The following is a 24,168-nucleotide window of genomic DNA, read 5'->3' on the forward strand; positions in this document are numbered from 1 at the left end:
CGCTATTTCTTTCTCCCACTTTACATTGAGTTATTAATTAGATACTAACATAGTCTTCAACATTTTTAACATTGCTTCTTTACATTTTTGCTTGAATCAAAGTGTAGGATCTGTCATTAACAAAACTAACATTTTTTACTATAAAGTGAAAAGTTAAAAATCTTGAATTGTTTATTCAAAGTGACCTACAAATAACGATATTAAGTTATTGATTATTGGATCTTGTAAATGAATGATTACTTATAGCTTATATTTACAATAGTAATGTATACGATAAATATGCGCTGTAGGGCAGGGAAAAGAGCCAGATATTAATTAAAAATGCAGTTTAAAGGTAATTTATGGGGGGGTGAGTTGGGACCTAGAAAGGTACAGATATTTCTTTAAGAGATATTTTTTGCAATTACTTTCAAAAGCCTAATATATTTTATTAGATTTCATCAATTTTCCTCTGTAACAGGAAACTGATAAAATATTAAAGTGCAAAAGATTAAGTGTAAGTTGATCATTTAATTTGTTGCAACTCACCAAAGAAAATACACTATTAAATCAGTATAAATGTTTTATAATCTACCCAATCAAGAATATTATCAACTACATAGCCCCTAATTTGATGATTAATTTAGTATTGATCTCCACCCATTGAGATGTGAGAGAGACTGCAACTATATAAGGGGAGTGTTATGTTTTCCAGTAATATCCAGAAAAAGAAAAGAACTGATCAGGATTTTTATTCTAATAATAATAAAAATAATAATCAGCTAAGCTAATACCCAAGTCACAAACCACAGGCTAGCATCTTGTTAGTCATGATTCAAACTCTAATTTAATGTGCAAATATTATAAATTTAATATATATAGTTTTCAGTATAATAGTAAACTGGAGTTAATTTATTGGGTAGCGTAGTACAACAAGTTTTAAGCATTATCTAGCCCTAAAAATAACAATACAAACCAAGTGCCACTTCATTTTAAAATATAAAATGCAAACAGACAGAATTTATAAATTAAATGAAAGTAAAACTCGCTTACATATTAATTAAATACAAATAAAAAAGCATGATAATTACTTTACAATAACTGTGTAGTTATTTATTTATTCAAACTAGTGACGACACCGTAGCAGACGAATGTTTTAAAACAAAGGGCCAGATATAAGGTTATTAACGTAAAAATCTGCTTGCTATGAGTATGAACGTTTCGTTATTTGGAATACGTGTATTTTGCTATGTCTCTTTTCGCTATTTTCATATGGAAAAAGCTCAAAATTTTTAAAAGTGAGTGATTTCCAATATAGTCCCCCCCCCCCCGAAAAGAAAACCCTGGACGTACACGCGTACTCCTTTGCATTTTAATATTATATCAGTTTCCTGTTACAGTTTCAAGGCTCAAATTTAAGAAAAGGGTTTTAAAATATATCAATTTGTGAAAAGGAGAGGAAAATTGATGAAATGTAATAAAATATATTTGGCTTTTGAAAGTAATTGCAAAAAATATCTCTTAAAATCTAAAGAAACATCTGCACCTTTCTAGGATCCAACTCACCCCCCCCCCATAAATTACCTTTAAACTGCTTTGATAAAAGCATTTATAATTATGTATATAGGCTAGGACGTCACTTTCGTTGTTACGAAACCCGTAACTCACAGAATTAGAACGTATACTTCGGTCCAATTTTTAACTGGGAAGTTGTAGAAAACCTGTAACGCCCAGAATTAGATTGTTTATTTTCGTCCTACGTTTTTTCAAACCACACAATTAGGACTGGCTAACTGGTATTGTAATACAATTATTCTCCAGTTATAAAAATATACTATTTCCAACAATAAATTGTGGGAAACAAACTGAAATTCTTTAGTTTAACAGTAAACTCACAGATCAGGAAGTCAAAAGATTTGGGCTACTCTTTAGACCAAATCTTAATAAAGCCAATCTAAGAACTAAGCTAAAAGAACTCTAAACTAAGAGTGAAGTGATTTTGGCACCAAAAGTAAGAAATCCCTTTTACAATCCTCTAGATGGGGAAAGTGATAGGAAAAATTCAAGGTCAAGCCTTATGAAAATTCGAAAAAAGAAAGAGGGCCCTACCACTATAATCATCTCTACAATACACATGTTGTAAGAAAAGTATATCGAGCAAAAATTTGTAACAGTATTCGCTATATAAAACTACCGCTACGCTCCCTTTGTTTAGCCATTGAAACCCAAATAGGTTGCTGCTAAAGAAGATGCAATTAGATTTTCCTAATCGATGTTGGTAAAAATACATCTGAAAAATCTTTAAATAACGATATCAGAGATATCAAAACTACATCCAAATTTTCCGTTTTTCTAAGTGAATTACCTTCAATTAAAAATATGTTTTCTGATTTGTAACTCATTGTAGGCGTCTGAATAAAGTTCGAGCTGCTCCGAGTGCCGTGACGGAAGCATCAATATGCACTACATGTTTGATAGAACCCATTTTGGATTGTGTTATACATATTGTTTAAAAATCGGAAAATGGGCGAATAACATCGTAATTTAAGAGACTGGTCTAGTTTAAAATTTGGGAATAAATATTAAACTATTCTTTGATTGGACTACATTTAATATATTCTAACACGGCATTACGGTTAAAATTGAGGGAGTTCCAACCTCACCGAGTGTCTGACGCCGCTGCTAAACTTAAATCAATAATTTAACACAGATTGGATACAAAATCTTAAAAACTCGGAATGATGAATAAAAATGGTTCTTAAACGAACTGTTCCTATTTAATTTCGGTTCCATCATCAATCCATAGGTGTACAGTCCTGGACATAAGTTTCCGGCCGTTTTCATTTGGCCGCCATTTTGATTCTGTTTGACGTAGAGCGTCGTTGGAGGTCTTGTTTGAATACTTACGCTCACGAAATTAGTATCAACATAAATTTATTTTGATATCTTACAAGGAAAAAGAAAAATCAAAATTAGTAAAACCGCACCGATTTGACTTTACCAAATTAAGCGTTTAGTTAGTAACAATTATGCCCATTAGACGCACAATGTCACACAGAATCCGAATCTGTCTTTGAAATTTAAATCGGTTCAATATAACCAAAGTTATAAATAAAATAACAACGGTTTAAAACTGGAAAATTAAGCCTAATCGAAATATTTATTCAAACAGATCAACTGAAGTGGGAAGCAGGCGTTAAAGCGGGGGAAACAATTGCGTTCAAGACCACTTGATTTTGCCCTTCACCTTAAGTTGTTAGCGTTAAAATAAAAACACTAAATAGGACAGTGACCAGAATTAAATAATTGCAAATTTTATATCAATCATCCCAAACAATGACATATTTAGAAAAATTGTCTCAGAGTAATTTTGAATTTTTTCAGATTAGCACTTTACGACACTTATTAGTAAGTCCAATAACTACATTTGTCTACATCCTCTCGCATACTCTTGGGCATCGATTCGTGATAGGCCCGAAAAATTAGAGCTTCAGATCGCGCCACGCATTTCCAGAAGGCGTTGAACATTTCGTCAGGGCACCAGCCCGCATCTTCGAAATATTTTGTATTCTCTTATTTTTGAAACATTATTTATAGGGCCCTATAAATATAATATTTTTATTTTAGGGACATTAATTTTAAAAATTTTATTTTTAGGACCCCTTAATTTTAACATTATTTTTAGGGCCCCAATTCAACAATATTTTACGGGCACCTAATTTTAATGTTTTTTGGGGTCCACAATTTCAACGTTATTTTAGGGCCCACAAATTAAAATTTTTATTTAATTACGGTCAAGGAAGGCTTGAATTTGCTACGGCTCACCTAGACTGGACTCTCGAACAATGGCAACGTGTCGTCTTTACTGACGAAAAAACGTTCGTTGTGGGGCATAACGGCCAGGTAAGCGGATGTGCTCAATTATTTGAACAAAACTCTAATATTTCCATGTAATGTTTTCCCTGAACTTTAAGATCGGGGTTCGAAGGCCAGTTGGTACCCGATACAACGAACCATACATAACGGAAGTGCAACGCAGCGGACGATTTTCGGTTCAAGTATGGGGCTGGCTTTCTAGTTGCTTGGTCAACATAGAGGGACGAAATACTGCTCGTCGGTACGTTGAGCGTAATGGAAAGGTTTCCAGACGGGAATTTTGATTTTATGCAAGACCGAGCGCCAATCCATACGGCGAGACTAACCGCTGAAGCATTGGAAAGGCTTCGCACTCATTACGGCTTCAGGGTAAGTTTCGTAATTAAACTTAGACCAACGTGCAAAAATTCGGTGAGGAAAGGAGATGAACTTGGTCTAGTCAAGTCAATTCGAATAGCAATATATTTCGTATTTTAAATACAGTTATTGTTTCAAACAACTTATATTTTGTTCTTCTATTTAGATTATGAATTGGCCTGCCAAAGGTTGCGACATGAACCCTATAGAAAACCTGTGGGCGGAAATGGTTCGCATTATCGATCACACAAACGTTCGAAATGTTCAAGGCCTTTTGGAGGCCGTACAAAATGCGTGGCGCGACCTAAAGCTCAACGAGGAACTTTTTCAGGCCTATCACGTATCTATGCCCAATAGAGTGCGAGAAGTTGTTGAAAAACAAGGCTATTGGACTCACTATTAAGTGTCGTTAAGTGGTATTCTGGGCAAACTGTCAAAATACCTCTGAAACTATTTGTAAAAAAATATGTCATTGTTTATGATGATTCAAATAAAATTTTCAAGAATTAATTCAGGTCATAATCCTACTTAACGCTAACAACTCAAAGTGAAGGGCAAAATCCAGTGGTCTTGAGCGTAATTGTTTTTAACGCTTTAACACCTTCTTCCGACTAATCGAATGGACTTGACTGATCCAATTTTATCACCTTTTCGATCTCACTCAATGTTCAAGAGTCCTAAAAATAATCATGTTCAAATTAATAGCTCTGAAGTAATAATATTTAAATTTGTGGCCTTTAAAGATAATTAAAAAATATATGAAAATTATTTCGAAGATGCGGGCTATAGGGCCCGCTATGTTAGACTTGACCTCGGGGGGCCCTGGGTGATAGTGCACTTGGCACATGCCTTAAAGGGAATATAACTTCTGGTATTTTAGTCTCCTTCTGACAACGGTTTCGCTGTTAGCCGCGCCCTCCTATGGCTTTAGAGGTTTCGGCGCTGCTTAGTGGTTTACTGGAAAGGTAATCCCAAAAATTGTGGGTATCTCTCATTCAAATCGCGTTGGAGGTTATATTCCTATTAATACGGCCCTGGCGAAAAGTTCAACACCTTCTGAAGGCGGTACGAAATGCGTGGCACAATCTGAAATTCACATCCTTTGACAGGCAAAATCGTAATCTAAATAGAAGAACGAAAAATAAGTTGTTTGAAACCATAACACTATTTAAAACATACGAAATGTATCGCTGTTCGAACGGACTTCACTGGTCCAATTTCATCACCTTTCTGATCTCGCCGAATGTTCGCGCATTGCTCAAACTTTTTTTCTAGATTCTAAGAAATTGAACCTGCTGCCGGAATGAGTGCGAGAGCGGAAAGGTGATGAATTTGGACCAGAAAAGTCAATTCAAACAGCGATACATTTCGGATTGTTAGTTTTAAATACAGTTCTGGTATCGAACAACTTATTTTTCCTTCTTTATTTAGATTATAAATTGGACTGTCAAACGATGTGATTTGAACCCCATGAAAACCTGTAGGCGGAAATGGTTCTTCATATCAATTACTCAAACGTACGAAATGCAGAGCCTGATAAACACTGTTGAAGGCTCTATGCAAAAATTTGGGACCCAAAAATATATTAAAATGAGGGGCACTAAAATAATGTTAAAAATAGTTGTAATTATTTGTATTGATAAATTTAGAGGCCCTAACGTAATGGCATTTAAGGACCGTGATAATAGAATTAAAATTTGGGTACTTAAAATAATATTAAAATTGGGGTCCTTAAATAAAAATTTTAATTTGTGGGCCCTAAAATAACGTTGAAATTGTGGACCCCAAAAAAACGTTAAAATTAGGTGCCCGTAAAATATTGTTGAATTGGGGCCCTAAAAATAATGTTAAAATTAAGGGGTCCCAAAAATTATATTGTTAAAATAAATGGCCCTAAAATAAAAATATTATATTTATAGGGGCCCTGTAAATAATGTTTAAAAAATAAGAAAATACAAAATATTTCGAAGATGCGGGCTGGTGCCCTGACGAAATGTTCAACGCCTTCTGGAAATGCGTGGCGCGATCTGAAGCTCAACGACTAATTTTTCAGGCCTATCACGAATCGATGCCCAAGAGTATGCGAGAGGATGTAGACAAATGTGGTTATTGGACTTATTAATAAGTGTCGTAAAGTGCTAATCTGAAAAAATTCAAAATTACTCTGAGACATTTTCTAAATATGTCATTGTTTGTGATGATTGATATAAAATTTGCAATTATTTAATTCTGGTCACTGTTCTATTTAGTGTTTTTATTTTAACGCTAACAACTTAAGGTGAACTGCAAAATCAAGTGGTCTTGAACGCAATTGTTTCCCCCGCTTTAACGCCTGCTTCCCACTTCAGTTGATCTGTTTGAATAAATATTTCGATTAGGCTTAATTTTCCAGTTTTAAACCGTTGTTATTTTATTTATAACTTTGGTAATATTGAACCGATTTAAATTTCAAAGAAGGATTCGGATTCTGCGTGACATTGTGCGTCTAATGGGCCTAATTGTTACTAACTAAACGCTTAATTTGGTAAAGTCAAATCGGTGGGGTTTTACTAATTTTGATTTTTCTTTTTCCTTGTAAGATATATCAAAATAATTTATGTTGATACTAATTTCGTGAGCGTAAGTATTCATACAAGACCTCCAACGACGCTCTACGTCAAACAGAATCAAAATGGCGGCCAAATGAAAACGGCCGGAAACTTATGTCCGGGACTGTACCTAGTTGTAATATTTTAAAGTAATTAAGTGAACAAAATAGTTGAATAAGAGCGTCTTTTCGGTTTTTATGGCAAGGGCGCATGTGGGAAACGTTTTCGGGGCTCGAGGGGGGTGTAAATCATGATAACTTGCGAGAGGCTCGAGTTGGTTGTAATTCGAAGGGCCGACGAGTAAGTTTGACCCGGGGCCCCAGGAAACCTCTGCACGGCCCTGTTAATGGTATATTTACGGAATAAAAACGGTGCCTTTAACAATACACCCTTGTTACTTCATTTTCCAGATAAGCAAAACGTTTGAAAAGTTTTATAAAATAAATATATAAAAAATATAACCTTTTTACACTTGTAAACCTTCATAGCAGAAATAAAAAGGAGTAAAATAAAATTTTACCCATTTAATAAATTTAAAGGGGTAAATTTACTCTAAGGAACAAAACAGAAAAAGCCTATTTGTATACCCTTTTTTTAAGAGTGAGTGTCATTTCACACGGCTATCGAGGTTAGTACATAAAGCTCAAACGATATTTCCTTACTGCTAACGGAGTCATTTTGCACCGCCAAAGAGATAATTTTACACCTCTAAAGGTGTTGTTAAATTTATTTGAAATGCGTCATTTTATAACGCTATAGGGGTCATTTTACACATATAAAGGAGTTGTTTAATATCTTTAAAGGTATACTTTTCCTCTAATAAAGGCGTTATTTAATACTGCTAATGGTGTCAATTTACACCTCAAAAGGAGTTGTTGTAAAAGGCGTAATTTTAAAAGTACACCTATTTAAATACTGCAAAGGAGTAAGTTTACTCTCTAACATTGTGTCGTGTTACGACACAATTCTTCTTCGACTGGAGTGAGATACATTGGAATATTTTCCTTGAATAATTCGGTGATGGTGCTCCGTTCCATCAACAAACTTAAAAGAAAAATTTCGATAGCGTCGGTTCCCCTTTATGTAACAGGGTCATTTGGCTTTCCTGTAATAATGATAAAAGTCGTAGCGAAAATATATTTTTTAATGAAACCAAAAATAAATACCGTCCGGTCGTATTGCAACGTTACTTCAACCGCAAGCTACGTACTCCGAAAGTTTCGTTGTTGATGATAGGGAGGAATCAGGTAAATAAGTCTGGATTCTGTCAATTATAGATTCAAAATCCGCGTAAATGACGTAGGGAACCTAAAAATAAATGTGTTAAGCACGTGAATTCATGAATTATCGAAATTATTTCTTACCTTTTGGAGGCATTCAATTTTATCGAATTTCAAAACGGGATTTTTGTGTGGTATTTTGCAAATTGGGGGGGGTGTGAACGTTGCAGTTTTTCACGTGTTCATTATGGTTTCGTGCGCAGTTTTGTAAGCAATAACGACACGTAAATTTTCCCGTTATGGTTTGTGAAATGACTTAATAGTCGGCTAATATAAGTGATTAGGCAAAAATGTTGGTTTCCTTTTGACTAATGATTAAGGAGGTCTCTTTGCCGATCTTCGGGGGCTCTGTTTTCGCTTACCAGAAGAAGAAAAACTACTTTTTCATACCCGAAAACGTTGATAGACAGATTGTTTTTATTTAAAAAAAAATTTAGGTTTAAAATGATTTAATTCGAAAGGAAAGGTAATGTCACTGCAGTCTTATTCTTTTTCAAACATCACGTTTTTATTCTGATTAACGCGATGGGAATTTGGAGGTTGTGGATTAAGTTTAGCAAGGACACGCCACAAGAAACACTATTGGTCTTTGGTTTTAATGTTTAATACTCCTTTGCCGGTATTATCGAGCTCAGGGGTAGATTGATATTCGTACCCCCGACTAGCGGTACGTACGCTTTATTATCGATTTGAAAAAAAACAAGATACGGTCTATTGTACAGCCACTGCCCATATCATGAAATTCCCCAATCGCTTGTGTTATTTGCTTCACACTGGATTCTTTTTGTCCTGGTATTACATCTGGGTTAAAGTGTTGCTTGGGTTTTGCACCGGAAATACGGTAATACCTCGACTTCCGCACCATCGTTCATTTCGCGTACGTATCTCACGCGAATAAATATGTTCTACTTTAAGCCCCGCTTCTTATTTGAGTAATTTTTAAAATATTTAATTAATGCCGGTTTTCATGTCAAAGTTAATATTTCGGGGTCTGTTTGGGTGGCTTACGGGGTAAACCGCGAAACGACGATAGCGTCCTCAAGAACAAAGACTTCTTCGATGTTTTGAAGAAGGTCGTCCGCCGATTGCGGCGTAGTTTTATTTTTTTTTTAAATTTGAGTTTCAATTTTTTCTAAAGACTGAAAAATAGAAAAAGATAAAGTTTTGGAAGCTGAATAGTTTCAAGGTACTGTATTGTCCGATTTCATTATCCCTTTAAAATAAAAAAAATATATATAATAAATTACCATAGATATTTTTTATTATTAATAGTAATAAGTGTACTTACATTGCTTTTACTTCGGTGTTTGGTTCGAGATTTCCTTCGATGGAGTTTCCGCGAGTCTTTTATCCGTGGTTTTATCCATATTTACTTCCATGTTTAACTCGATGTACGATTAATTCCAGTATTAAAAAAAAACACGGATAAAATAACTTCGTACTAATTTATTTGTACGTAACTAGGCAAGGAATTTGTCTATTTGCCCACTACACGCTCGATACTAGAACTCAGCAACTAAGTTCGTCCTGAAATTGGATCCTCGACCGTACCGTACGCACGGGACTACTGTCCGAAAATTCACGGAATCCCGAGCGGAATCGTCTACAAAACCCAAAAATGAAATTCCCAGAAATTGCATACTTCTAACCCCTATTGTGTGTTGAACCAGTATTAAAGTTTAACCCCGTGATTGAAAGAAAGAGTTGAGCAGCAGGCATGGCAGGAGAGAGATAAGGATTAAAAAGGATTTAAGAAAAAATTCAAAGATGAATATTTCGTGGAACTCGATATAAGAATACGCGAGACTTAGTTTAAAATTTTGAGTACTTTCAGAGACTTTGCTGGGGTTCTATAAGTTTGCAATCACTTCATTGGACTTTGTCGGACTACGCCAGATTTCAGGGGTTAAAGAATTTTTTTTAGACTTCGCTAAAAAGATTTCGTCATTTTTTTAAAGACTTTGCTTGTAAAATTAAGATATTTTTAACGACTTCGCGAAATCTGGTGTACACATTTCGCGAGTGACTAGCCCCTCGCTCGGATACGTCGACTTTTAGGAGATCGTGAAGCTGTTGGGGGTTGTTTTGATAGCGGGAGTCTGGAGTGGCAGAAAGTGGGCTACTCTGATGAATTATTTTGTATCTTTGCGCAAAACTAATGCTACGTACAGGTTGAAGAAACGTATTTTAAATTTACATGTTGTTTAAAATTTACTTTTTAGAAAACTGTTTCGCGCATTCGGTACACGGAATCATTTGTACGGTCTAGCTGTTTATCGCAACTGGTAAAGAGCGGAGGTCTGACCCGATCTTTTAAACCCTCCGCTTTCATGCCTATAAATCTGATAGATGCTAGACTCTGAAATCCATATATGTGAGAGATTTTTATTTATAAAAAATCTATATATCCCACTGTAGATTTTGTAATATGATAAAATCTCAGAGACCCCTTAACGTTAACCAATATTTCCAGTATTATTCTGAATTTTTTTCGTGTTAACCGATATCTCCATTATTATTCATTGGTACATCTATTCAGCTCTAAAATATAATGTCTTTTATATGTAAGAAAAACACATTTGTTTTTGTATTTATTTTTTAAATTATAAATATGGAAACTCTTCTCCGAGAGTTTGCTTTATGATTTCTTCTAAAGCCAGAAAAGCTTCTAAATCATAGTTATTTAATTATTAATTTTTTCTTCGTTAAGTGATTTTATTTAATGACTTTTCTAGAGGTAGAAGAAGTGGGGGGTAAGGATGTCGATGCTTGAGGTGTTGAAGTGGGTGATACTGACGCGACCGTTGACGATGAGGTTGCTACGAAAGAAGTCGAAGGTGAAGATGTGAGAGAAGTGGAGAGCAATGGGATGGAGTTCATTGCCGAATAAAGCGTAGAGGTATGGACATATTCCTCCACAGTGATGGTCAAATCCATCTTCTCCAGCTTATTAAAAATCACATAATAATATGAATACACAGTTATTTTTGTAAAAAAAAGGTTTTCGAAAAATAATCATACTCATGATACCTGAAAAATAACTTCGAAGGTTCTTAAATTGAAACTGGGTAAATCTGGAATTGGGCAAAAGGTTGCTGTATATTTTAAGACCGCCACTACTACTCTTTTGTCTAAAGGTGCCCTGTTTGCATGTTATAATTCAGAAGTCTGTATGACTTTGACTTACTCGGGACGAGCTTATATACTAGTCAAAAAGGGAAATTTGCAATTAGAAAAGTTTGATGCACAGTCCCGGACAAAAGTTTCCGGCCGATTTCATTTGGCCGCCATTTCGGTTCTGTTTGACATAGAGCTGCTTGATGGCTTGTTGGAAAGAATATGCCCACGAAATGTTTATGCACATTTATTACGGTCTCTCACGTGGAAAAATAATAGTAATTATACTTGCTAGGTCCGATTGACTCGCAATGTCACGCAGAATCCAAATCTGTTTTTGAATTTCTAAAAGGTTCAAAATTGCCAAAGGTATCAATAAATTAATAACTGTTTACAGCTGAACAAGTTGGCAAGCCAAAATATACCTCTCCTCGGAAGAATTGTACCTAGTGGTATAAATTTCTCGAGACGACCCTTAAAAACGTAATCCCGGTTCAATCCCGCCCGGTATAAAAATTTAATTTTAATTAAAATAATTCTGACGAAACAACCGAGTGTAACTTATTCAGAATAATATAAATTAAATAGTTACCACAGCGAGTTAGACGTATTAAAACAATGCACAATTGAATTTAACCCTATTTACAGAACAAGTTAATCAGATAAATATAATACTAAGCAAATTGTAATGAAAGAAATATCTACAGAGGGTATTTGTATTTTTCTCGCTTATGAAATACTTGCCGCATCTTTAACGGTCATTTTATTTCAACACTCGCCCTTAATGAAGATACCGCAGATTAGCTATATTCGACATCTGGTTGACGTTGTGACACATACCGCATGAAAAAGACCAATACCGTCCAATTTCCCATATCATATAATGACTCGCACACCCAGGAAATCAATGACTGCATTAGGAATCGTATATGTCCAAATATCCACACCAATAGAAAATGTATTAACAAGAAGCGAAAAACTTACCATTCACAAAGCACAGAAAGCCACTTGACTAAACGACAGCTCGTATATCAATAAATGACCGTAGACTGAATAGTAAGGGCTCTTTATAAATAAAAACGAACGAACCCAATTGATGAACTGCATTAAACATCTTAATCAGTCGAGAAAACGTTTAAAATAAATAACGAAGTAATGATGACCCAGTTAAAAACCAGACCAACATAAGTGTAAGAGCACGATGTATACAACTCGATATTTTCTTCATAAATGAACTAATACGCTTGAAAACTAATATGCCAAATACACAAAAAATAAAAATATACCACTGGAAAAAAAGGAAAAAAATTACAAAAAACTAACGGGTTTAACCTTTTAACCATCTTATCTGCTGACCGCGCGTAAACAAGATTTTACCTTTAAATTTTCATACGAAAAAAATTTTGACTTTAAAAACTATTAATATACTCTTCCGCTTAAGCTGAACTTATAATTTTCTTTGAACCGTAACATGTATCGGTGGTGCTGTGGTAGAACACTCGCCTGTCATGCACGAGGGCTCGGGTTCGAATCCCGCCCGATGCGATCGCAAATTGATACTAAGAAGAATACCGTAAACAATTGTTGGACACCCTGCCATTTGGACGTTAAGACGTTTATCGTGACCCTCAGCACTCTGTCCGTCCGAAAAGTCAATAAGAAGAAGTTGGAGAGAAAACACCCATACATACTAAACGCATACACAACAAACTCATTACCCACAACCGCCATAACAAAAACTTAACGTGGAAGGAGGCGTTCAAGTAGGAAAACCAATTGGGTTCAAGACCACATTATTTGCCCTACATCTTGAGTAGTCAGCTTTAAATAAAAGAACTAAATTGGATTATGACCACCGGCCGTTAAAATTTAAGAACTAAATATGGTTACGAACAGAGTTCAAATGAAAGTTTATTTACACTCTAACAACCAATGACAATTTCTTATAAATGCAATACAATACAAACATGGAGGAATTTCCATCGTTTTTTTTTACTATACTACTTTGCGGCACGTTTTTCAACAACTTCTCGATTGTGATAGGCTCGAAAAAAAGTTCAATTTTAGATCACGCCACGCATTTTGTACCGCCTCCAGATGGTGTTGGACATTCCTTACGTTTGTATGGTGAATAGCACGAACCATTTCTGCCTATAGATTTTCTATGGGGTTCATAGCATACCCTTTGGCAGGGCAATTCATAATCTAAATAGAAGAACAAAAGATTCGTTATTTGAAAACTTCATTATATTTACACCTAAAAACACAAAATGTTTCGCTGTTCGAAATGACATCACTGACCCAATTTAATCAACTTTACCATCTCGCCAACTGTTCGCTCGCTGGCCAAAGTTTAATTCTAGATATGTGATCTTAAAAATTTACCCTAAAGCTGAAATGAGTGCGAAGCCTTTCCAATATTTCTGCCGTGGCTCTCGCCTTGTGGATTGGCGCTCAGTCGTGCATAAAATCGAAATTGCCGTTTTAAAACCTCTCCAATACGCTTGGGAAGTAATCATTTTTCAAGAGCTCAATATAACGACGGGCTGTAAGTAGGACCTTTGTAAGGAGTAATCTGAGCGGTAGGATTGCCGGTCAGAAAGAAAGGATAATAAACCGCCAAGGGAGGCCGGAATTTGCTACCGCTAACCTAGACTGGACACCTGAACAATGGCATCGGGTCGGTCTTCAGTGACGAAAAACCGTTCGTTGTGGGGCATAACGGCAAGGTAATCCGATGTGCCTATTCATTTGAACTATACTGTATGATAATGTTTTTCCGAAGTGGAACGCAGCGGACGATTTTCGGTTCGGGGCTGGCTCTAAGGGGAGAGTTCTGGTTGCCTGGTTCACGTAAATGGACGACGGTAGACCGGTTTCGTCCTATTTGGGACTCGTCAGTACCGTGCGGGAAATCTGGCTTGCGACTATAACACCGAAAAGAGAAACTAAGCTTAAACATTTTCAATTTAAAAACGAGTTGCAAAGCAACGGAAATACGATTAGGGGAAGTGGTGGAGGTAAGTATATACGCAATGTTTAGTTAAAAGGAACCACATATGGACTGCAATCCTTTACAATGCAGTCCATAGGTGGTTTTTAAACGTATATTATTATTATTATTTTGGTCAATAAAATAAATTACAATTGACAAAAACAAATACCCCTTTTCGGTACGTCAATGTCTAAGAGGAGGGCGGTTGTACTCTGATTGGTTGTTTGTACATGCGATCTTAGTGGAACGTTTTACTAAAACGCATTGCGCAAATAAATTTTTAATTTGAGTGTAATCGATTAAAAATTGTTTTTATAACTTTTTGTGGATTTGCAATTTTAAGTAAAAAGCCTCAGTCTTCCTAATAGGGTTTACATTCAAGGTTGTTGGGTAGATAGACAACGCCGACAGAATTCGTTGAAACCTGACGTTTGAAATTAGCTCCTCTCTTGTATATTATTATAGGTTGGTTGATTGCCTTGCTAAATCTACGTTTAGGAGCATAATTATGTTGTGCCAACCAAGAGTGCTCAGCTAAGACAGAATATTACGTACTAGGCAACAATAAACTACTTCTATTTCAATTAAAAAACGCCAAAAGGAGGAAAAGTCAAGGGAAAATAAAAAATACAATCATATGTGGCTCTCATCGGACTTTATCATCTCTTATCAATTGTGCAATCGGGAATCTCGGGCAGCTCGATCAAGAAATCACAACGCCGACAGAATTCGTTGAAACCTGACGTTTGAAATAATCTCCTCTCTTGTATATTATTATAGGTTGGTACTGTGTTAGGAACCTGACATTTTTTGGGGTGAAATAAGGGGTATGTTAGGGGATACGAGCTGCCTATAGTAAAGCAGACGACGGTGTTATTTGTTCTTTTCGCCAAGCGGGCCGAGGAGAGCCAGATGGTGGCGTCATCTACTAGCGGGAAGGCGCGCTGTAAATATTTGTTCTACTAATTTCGTTGCGGGAGGTATCCCGATGGAGTTTAAAGATAAGATAAAGATTAGATAAGGGAGGGATATAAAGAGAGTTCCCGGGGCAGAGAGCACAGCAGTTTTTTTGGGACGACAGAGTCAAGAAGGTCAGAGTAAACGGTGGGCGAGGGCAGCGGGCCCAAGTCGAAGTTGTACAAACGCGAGAAGTGCGTGCGGAGTCGTGTCCCTCAAGAAAGGACTGTGCAGTGCGGTATTGTGACTACAAAGACTGTGTTCACAAAAGTAATTGTGCGCGGAAGTACAAGAAGTCCAGCCAGAAGTTGGCGGTAATTGTATCAACACTTTTTGTTCTTTTTTTGCATTATTTTGTATTAGTATTTTGAAGTGTATAGGGGATAATAGTGGCTTATATCAGGCCCTCGTTATATGATTATTTTTGCGACGCCCTTGAATTATTAAGCTCGACCCCGTAGATTCAGATATTTGAAACCGCTAACCACATGGTAGGTTCCCCAAACATTTTTTCAAGAGAAACCATCGGTCCGACCCATAATTTAGTAAGTAATCTTCCGATCAGAAATCTGTGTCTCCCAGTACCAGATCCCTTGAATTATTATCAAATCTGAGTCTCCCAGTACCGGATCCCTTGATTTATTGTAGTATCAAAGCTGTGTCTTCCAGAACCAGTCCTCCCGTAACTTTAATTGAACACTTGGCCCCTCTAGAACAGTAAGCTAGCGTCCCAGTTGTATTTCTTAAAAGTGTATTGAATTAGATTAAGTTGAACTTCGATTTACAATAAACTCCATTATCATTGCATTGGTTGTGTTTCCTCAATTCGTTTACACTTGGTACCAAAAACGGCAACTCGGGCAATTCGAGCCTCAAATAAATGTGATGTACACGATGCCAAAGCAAGCCTAAAAACTCGCTTTGCATTTATTGGCGTGGTATGCTCTATTAAAGCCTTAAACTTGCAACCCCCTCGTTCGTAATTGTACCCGTTTTCGGCCACGAACACGGAAGCGTCCTTATAACTGTTAAAATTTTATTTAATCTTATTTTTACTTTTATATCATTACCTACCTACGAATTCTGCCTGGCAACTCTAAATTAAATGTATAACCCAAAATGGGTCGATCTACTCGCTCTAAAAAAGCAAAAAAATCCATTAAACAATACTGGCCTAGCAAGTGATGATGATTTTGATACGTCTGACTCAGAAGAAGTTACAAAAAATTCAGTCCTTCGCGAACTTAAAACTATATCCTCCAAAATTGATGTCCTCAGTAAAAGTCGAATAAGCTTTAATGCAAAACTAGATAAATTAACTGAAAAACAATTAGCAATCAAAACCACATTAAGTCAAATACAGGGAAAAGTAGATAAAATTGATCCAATTAAAAGTGGAATTGCAGATTTAGAAGACAAAGTAGATAAGGTCTTATCAACAGCTAAAGAACTTAGAAGTTGTCATCCGACGTAAAAACCTTCTAATACGCGGTCTTCAAGACAATGAACTTGAAGACCGTAACCAATTGAGCGACTCAGTCTCTTAACTTTTAATAAGTAACTTAGAGATAACTACCAAAGTTAAACCAAATCAAGTATATCGCAGGGGTGCATTTCTAGCAGGAAAGAATAGACCTATTATATTCCAAGCTGAAACATATGACCAAAAAATGTCCCTACTTAAGAACAACACCAAACTGAAAGGAACTAATATCTACGTAGAACAAGACTACACCCGCTATAAATAAAGATTGTTTGGTAAAAACAAATTACCAGAGCGTCTCAAATAGGTTGCAACTAATTAAATTATTATCGCAAAGACATCTATAGATTAGATTTTGCAACCAAGAAAATGAAAAAAAAAATGAAAATCTAACTTTAATTACTCCATTAGTAGGAATTTTTATTTGTTTTGTCAAATGATTGATATACAGGGTCTTTTTTTTTGCTCGGAAAAGTGTTTTTTTTTTCAAAAACTATTTATAGTACCGATTTCAAATTTGGAAGGTCAATTCTCTATACCGGGGGACATCAGTTTGAGAAATTTGAGCGTTTTCGGTAATGTTTTTCACCAATTTTGAAAAATTATTTTTCGACCACTAGGTGCGAGATAAAAAATTTCTATTATAAAGTTGTAGGCCGTCATCGAAAACCCTTAAAAATTGTTCACTCGACGAAAAACAACTTATTTATCAGTGAAAATTCGAGCTTGAAAAATTTACAAGTTGGTGAAGCCAAATTACGATTGTTTGAAACGATAATTGAAAAGGGAACAAGTCTAATACAAACGTAGTAGAGTTTTCACACTTGAAAAAATGTACACGTTTGGTTTTTAAATGCAGATATTTTATTCACATAAATTTTTACAAAACATTTTCAATAATATCACCATTGGCTGCAACACAGGTTTGTGCGCGGACAATTAAGTTCTCAAACGCTTTCTCTACCATTTCTGGTGTGACGTCTCGGCAAGCACTGATTATTCGTCTAATGAGTTCCTCCCTAGTTTCAATGGGCGTGGCGTATACCTTTGCTTTAACGAATCCCCAGAGAAAATAATCCAGCGGTGTTAGGTCAGGTGACCTTGCTGGCCAATGCACTGGACCATTTCTCCCTATCCACCTTTCAGGAAACTCGTTGTTGAGGTGCTCAGTTACTTGCCGGGAAAAATGCGGAGGGGCGCCATCTTGCTGAAACCACAACTGACGTCTTTCAGCCAATGGAAGGTCGTCGATTGCGTCACTCAGTTCGTTCTGTAGAAAATGTAAATACCTTTGGCCGTTGAGGTTCGTCGGCAGGAAAAAGGGACCAATCAAACGGTTTCCAACAAGTCCAACCCAAACATTGACCCGTTCAAATTGAACCTGGTGATGATATTCAAAACCCCAATGTGGGTTGATGTCAGACCAAAGATGGCTGTTTTGATGATTAAAGGGCCCATCTCTAGAAAATGACGCTTCGTCGGAGAACAAAACATGGCGCAAAAATTGTCTCTCTTCTTGGACAGCATTTAGTAACCAGTTGCTAAATTCATAACGTCTTTGATGGTCTCCGTCAATTAGTCCTTGGTGGAGCGTAGCTCTGTATGGGTGATAGCGATTCTTACGAAGAATTTTCCACACACGATTTGCAGAACAACCCAAATCAGCAGCGGCGTTAGCGCAACTGTGGCGAGGATATGCCACAAAGTACGCGAGTACATTGTTCTCGAAGTCTAAATCCGGTTGACCCAATCCGTGAAACCTAGGTTGCACGTTACCAAATTGATTGAAATCGTGAATTGCTCGTCTTACTGTATTTACAGATAGTGCTCCATTTGGATGTCTTTCTGCGAAGATTTCAGTCACTCTTCTAAGGTTTTGTGCTGCTTCTCCATAGTAAATGGCAACTATCTCGGTACGCTCAGCTACTGAATAACGAGGCATTGTTCGAAATATTATCAAACACTGATAATAATCTCCCAAAGTTTTCCTTTAAATACCCAATGCATGTTTAGGATTGACCTATAGCCTCGTGTTTTTTAAATCCGGTCGTTTTTTTAACCAAAGTTTCAACTGGATTAGGTAATTCGGTTTCAATTATCGTTTCAAACAATCGTAATTTGGCTTCACCAACTTGTAAATTTTTCAAGCTCGAATTTTCACTGATAAATAAATTGTTTTTCGTCGAGTGAACAATTTTTAAGGGTTTTCGATGACGGCCTACAACTTTATAATAGAAATTTTTTATCTCGCACCTAGTGGTCGAAAAATAATTTTTCAAAATTGGTGAAAAACATTACCGAAAACGCTCAAATTTCTCAAACTGTTGTCCCCCGGTATAGAGAATTGACCTTCCAAATTTGAAATCGGTACTATAAATAGTTTTTGAAAAAAAACACTTTTCCGAGCAAAAAAAAAGACCCTGTAGTATATAAAAACATACGTAGTACTAATGCAAATTTTGCTAATTTTTATTCTACTTGTTGTACCGAGTTTTGCTTCGAAGTTGACGTGTTTGCCCTAGTTGAAACGCGGTACCCAAAAACTTTGCAGATTATCCTATTTATACATTTGTTGGTAATGGTCGTGAGTCTGATCGGGGTGGAGGTATGGTTTTTTTTTGTTAAAAATAACATGCATTTTGAAATAATAGAAAAAGCATGCATATTAACGGAAAGTTGTTAAATCTTTTCTATTAAAATTGGAAATATATATATCTGTGTCTTATATCGATGTCATAATAGTTTTGCTAATTTTATTGATACTTTTGAAGAAGTTCTCAAACATCTAGGTACACCAAACAGTGCAATGAGCTTTAACCCTACTCTCGGACTTTCATCGCGTGTTGGAATGATGAAAGTCCGAGAGTAGGGTTAAAGCTCATTGCCCAATGGTAGAAATATTTTTGGTTTTGTATTAGTGTTAAGGAATCACTTGTAACAGTCACTCGCTGAAGAAGGACCACGGTCCGAAAGCACCGAATAAAATAAAGTTTTTTTCTAAGTCATGAAGTAGCAGCTTTTTTAAAATTTAACAATTTATAATAAACCATGGCTAAAAGTTTTAATATTTATAATCTTATAAAAAATGCAAGAGCAAAATGTTTAGGACAACTCTATTAAATTCCCGAAATAATCCAAGGAAAACATGGAATTTAGTAAACATTATTATAAATATATAGAAACTTCTCCGAATACTTTAATCCTGATATAACGGTTGACGAAAATCAAAATAAAGAAAATTATATACATATAAATCCATTATGTAACTCCATGTTCGTCGAAGACACCTCGAGTAATGAAATCTAAGAAATAATAGGCAGCCTTAAAACGAATTAATCCGTGTTTTGACGATATAAGCCCTAAAATTATTAAAAGGGTCTCGCAAATCGGTCATTATCAACTTATCTTTTAGCAACGGTATTTATCCTACGTTGCTTAAAAAATCGATAATCATTCCAATTTTCAAAAAAGGTGACCGCTCCAACCCGAAAAATTATAGACCAATAACTTTACTATCTATTTTCTCCAAAATATTCGACAAATGTTTTTATAAACGCCTACTAAAATTCTGCACTAAATTTAATTTAGTATCCAATAAGCAGTTTGGCTTTAGAGCGAATTCGGGTGTGGAGTCGGCTCTCTCTAAAGTGTATAAAAAAATAATCGATTGGCTAGACAATGGTGAATACGGAATTGGAGTTTTTTGAGATCTTAAAAAACCGTTCGACTATGTTGACCATAAACGACTTTTAAGAAAACTACAATTATTAGGCGTACGAGGAAAGAGCCAGGACTGGATTCTATTATATTTACACGACCGAAAATGCCAAACTAAATTCCACAATTCCCTTTCTAATGATTTTCGGGGGTACCTCGTATTCGGTGGTAAATAGACTTGCTAGCGCGGTCGGTGCTATTTACCACGGAAAAAATGATGCCCCGATTTTCGGTGGTAAATAGGCTGCTTCTTAATCAATGTTATCATCTTTCACTTCGGGGGACCTAACCTAACCTAACCTAACCCCCGATTGTCGGGGGTAAATAGACACAGGCTATTCGCCACCGAAAATCGGGGGTAAATAGACACGCCGTTGATCTTTAGCCCTTACTAAAACAACGGTGCTATGTTAAGTTTGTGGACTTTTCACACGTTAACACTATTATAAAATTTTCTAATTATTTTAATATTGAACCTTAAATTTTGACCTATTTTAATTCCATTTTTAGTTTTTTACTATTTATATAATAATTAGTCAAATAGTAATTGGACTTTGTAACAACAACATGATGTTACCATAATTTAGCATATTGAAAGAACTTCACCATCATCAATTCTATTATCAATATAATAGAATATAATATTGAAGCTTACATTAATAATTAATCCAGTTTTAAGCCCCAAATATTTAATGTACATGTACCATTCTAACTTAACAAATGTGTTTTAAGGCTTTACTTTTAACCTTCATTATTATTAGATTTCGTTAATAATTATTTAAAGAAACAAGTTCTAACTTTAAACCTCAAAGAAATTATGTACTCCAATTCCAACTTTCAAAGACCAAGTTATAACTTCTAAAAGGTCCTGAAGATCTAAGGCTTAGAAGTAACTGTTGAATGCAAATTAACTCTAATGATAATTCATTTATACATCGGATATTTTTCACAAAATGAAGTAGAATATGTGAAATTACCATTAAACAAAATCTTTCAATTAACATCTGAAACTTTTCCTATTTGTCCGTTGTAGGGACTAGCTAGTTTGTTACTTTGATAGGCAAGATGGCGGGAAACGAAAATGAAACCAAAAGTTTAGCTGACGAGTGACGACAAAATTTTCTATACCACTTTGTGTGCAGAAAATAACCCAAGTTGGGCACGTGCAATAACCCAATAGCATTTAGTGAAACAAGACTACTCAATTAAGTTGTAATAAACCGAATTGGGTCAAAAGTGACTCAAAATGGGTAAAAAAATATTTTACCCAATTTTTTTACCCAACCTTTTTTAGAGTGTAGGATTCAGAAATGGCTTTTGGATAATTTCCTAGAATTAAACTTAGACAAAACTGTATACATGAAATTTCATAATATAAATAAAAAACGACCACCTACGCTCAATATATCTATAGGTAATACAACACTAAACGAGGTCGATAAATATAAATACCTTGGACTTTGGTTCGATCCATCATTAAAATGGAATACCCATACCGACTATGTTGCTAAAACAATTGCCTGCAATATCTCAAAAATTAATAAATGCAAACAGTTTTTTACTACTACTCTCAAATAACAACTATACTTTAGTCTAATATATTCAATTATTAAGTTTTGTATTCCCATTTGGGGAAATACATCTGAAACTAATTTAAACAGAATTTTCTTACTACAAAAACGTATGTTACGCGTTATTGACAACAAAATGTATAGAGACACTACAGGTCCGATCTTTCAAATGTACAATCTATTTAATATCTGAGAAACTGTTCTCTATTTCTCATTAATATTTATTTTTAAATCAATTGTAAAAACCTTTTATAACCAATTTACTCTTAGTAAATTAGCGAAATTTTTCACTGGAAATCAATGTATTATATAGAAACTCCCTTTGCAAAAAACAGCTTCAAACTAAATTATATATTCTGTAAAAGAACGAGTTTATTTAACAAACTTTATTGCGCCAACCAATATTGGATTAAATAATTTTAAAAAAGCCGCGCGATAATTTATTAAGAAAGCCCCGGTTTTATTATAGATAAGTAAAAACCAACCACATATATAAAATTGTATATTATTTGATTAGGTCCTCTACTATTATAATTTTTTAATAATTATTATTTCTTTGTTCTGCGTTGTTGTAAATCAATTTTTCTAATGTATTTTCTTTTGCTACGATAATATGAAAATATGAAGTTTAATGTTTTTCGGTGCTACGGCATAAAAGTCGCCTCGCGACTTAGCCAATTAACAATTGTTAGACTCAATTTTCACTAAAGCCAACTAAAGTTATTATTATTATTATTATTAAACATGAACTAATTCGTAACTAAAATGTATTGATTTTAAAGGGAGGTATATGGACACAATAGTATTTTGGTTTATAAAACGTACACGTTTAAATTAAACATAAAAGTTGGTAAATTTTATTTCCCATTAATTTGAATTGAATCACATCACATTAAATTATAAAATAAATAGTGCAGATTATAAATATACAAAAGTTAATATAGTTCTATTTTCCGAAATTAATAGTTGGTGAAAACATACCATGTCTTCGAAAAAGTGAAATTTATTGCAGAGGTCAATTTTCCGTTGCCTACAAATTACCTTCATTGCAAGTGGGTGAAAATGTCCGTTATGAAATACTGACAGAAAAGTATAAGAAAATAAAGGATACAGAAATTAACAATATTATTGTTTATGATCTTATAGATAAACACTCTTTGTACGTATAAATCGCATTCTATTGATTAATTATAATTAATAATACATATTTATTTATATTAAAAATATTGCGTTAACAGGTACCCACCATCTGATGTAATTGTTGCTGCGAAATTGTGCCATGAGTCTCCACAACTTGGTTCTATGGTAAAAACCAACATCTGTTAATTTATTTAAAGTATTTTGTATTTCAAAGACAATCGTTTTATAGAAAACAAGTCGGCCCAGGCCGTAATATTAGTTCCACATCAGTGTATTCGAGTGGGCAAACCCATAAACCCTTAGTAGACACAGGTAGGCAAACCAATACAAAATCTGATGAGGCCATGTGATTTCCTATCTTTTGATATATAATTTACCATCCTGTGTTTAAGAGTGGCCACCGCCCACCCTCAGGATACGCAGGTGGGCAAACCAATTTAAAAGCTGTTGAGGCCATGTGATTTCCTATCGTTTGATATATCATTTACCATCCTATGTTAAAGAGGGGCCACCGCCCACCCTCAGGATACGCGGGTGGGCAAAGCAATACAAAATCTGTTGAGGCCATGTGATTTTATATTATCTCGGTGATTAAATTAGTATTTTCTTAGAGAAGATATTTAATATGAATTATTAACAACTGCATAAATCATATCATTGCAAGAATGTATTTATGTACTACAAATATGGCAAGACGGAGATTCTGTCCCCATGGTCGCATACTTTTCAGCTTAAAGGCCTGTTGCCAAAGTGCTAGGCAAAGTGCTAGCCCATTTGGATTTTTTGGTTTCACTCTTTCAAGTAGACGCGAGCGTAGACGATTCCAATCTTTTACTTTTATTGTTCTATAGAAAAATTGGTATTTTCGATCACTCTCCCTTTAAGGGGGTTGTTCGGAGGGGGCGGAAATTAACGGCACTGCGTGAGCGTCAAAGAGTTTTATCGAATGAGACCAAATATCTGGACCAACTATACAAACTATACAAGTTCGCCAAGAAGGCGATAATATTATTTTGTGCCACACATAAACGACTTCGTTAAGCAAGTGCCACACTTATTTATTAGTTCTGACCATACACGGTTTCGATAAGAAAGTGCCACCCTTACT

General features: G+C 35.2%; 1 long non-coding RNA gene across 1 annotated transcript; it reads left to right on the forward strand.

The window, feature by feature from the left end:
* Positions 1-7,798: 7,798 nt before the first annotated feature.
* LOC149923338 (uncharacterized) lies at positions 7,799-23,048 on the forward strand. Its single transcript, XR_016476956.1, has 3 exons — positions 7,799-8,047; positions 10,816-10,979; positions 22,887-23,048. It is a non-coding gene; the product is annotated as an uncharacterized LOC149923338 (long non-coding RNA).
* The last annotated feature ends 1,120 nt before the right edge of the window (positions 23,049-24,168 follow it).

Source organism: Leiobunum rupestre, chromosome 10 (genome assembly GCF_980474605.1).
Source record: "Leiobunum rupestre chromosome 10, qqLeiRupe1.1.hap1, whole genome shotgun sequence".
Lineage (NCBI taxonomy): Eukaryota > Metazoa > Arthropoda > Arachnida > Opiliones > Sclerosomatidae > Leiobunum > Leiobunum rupestre.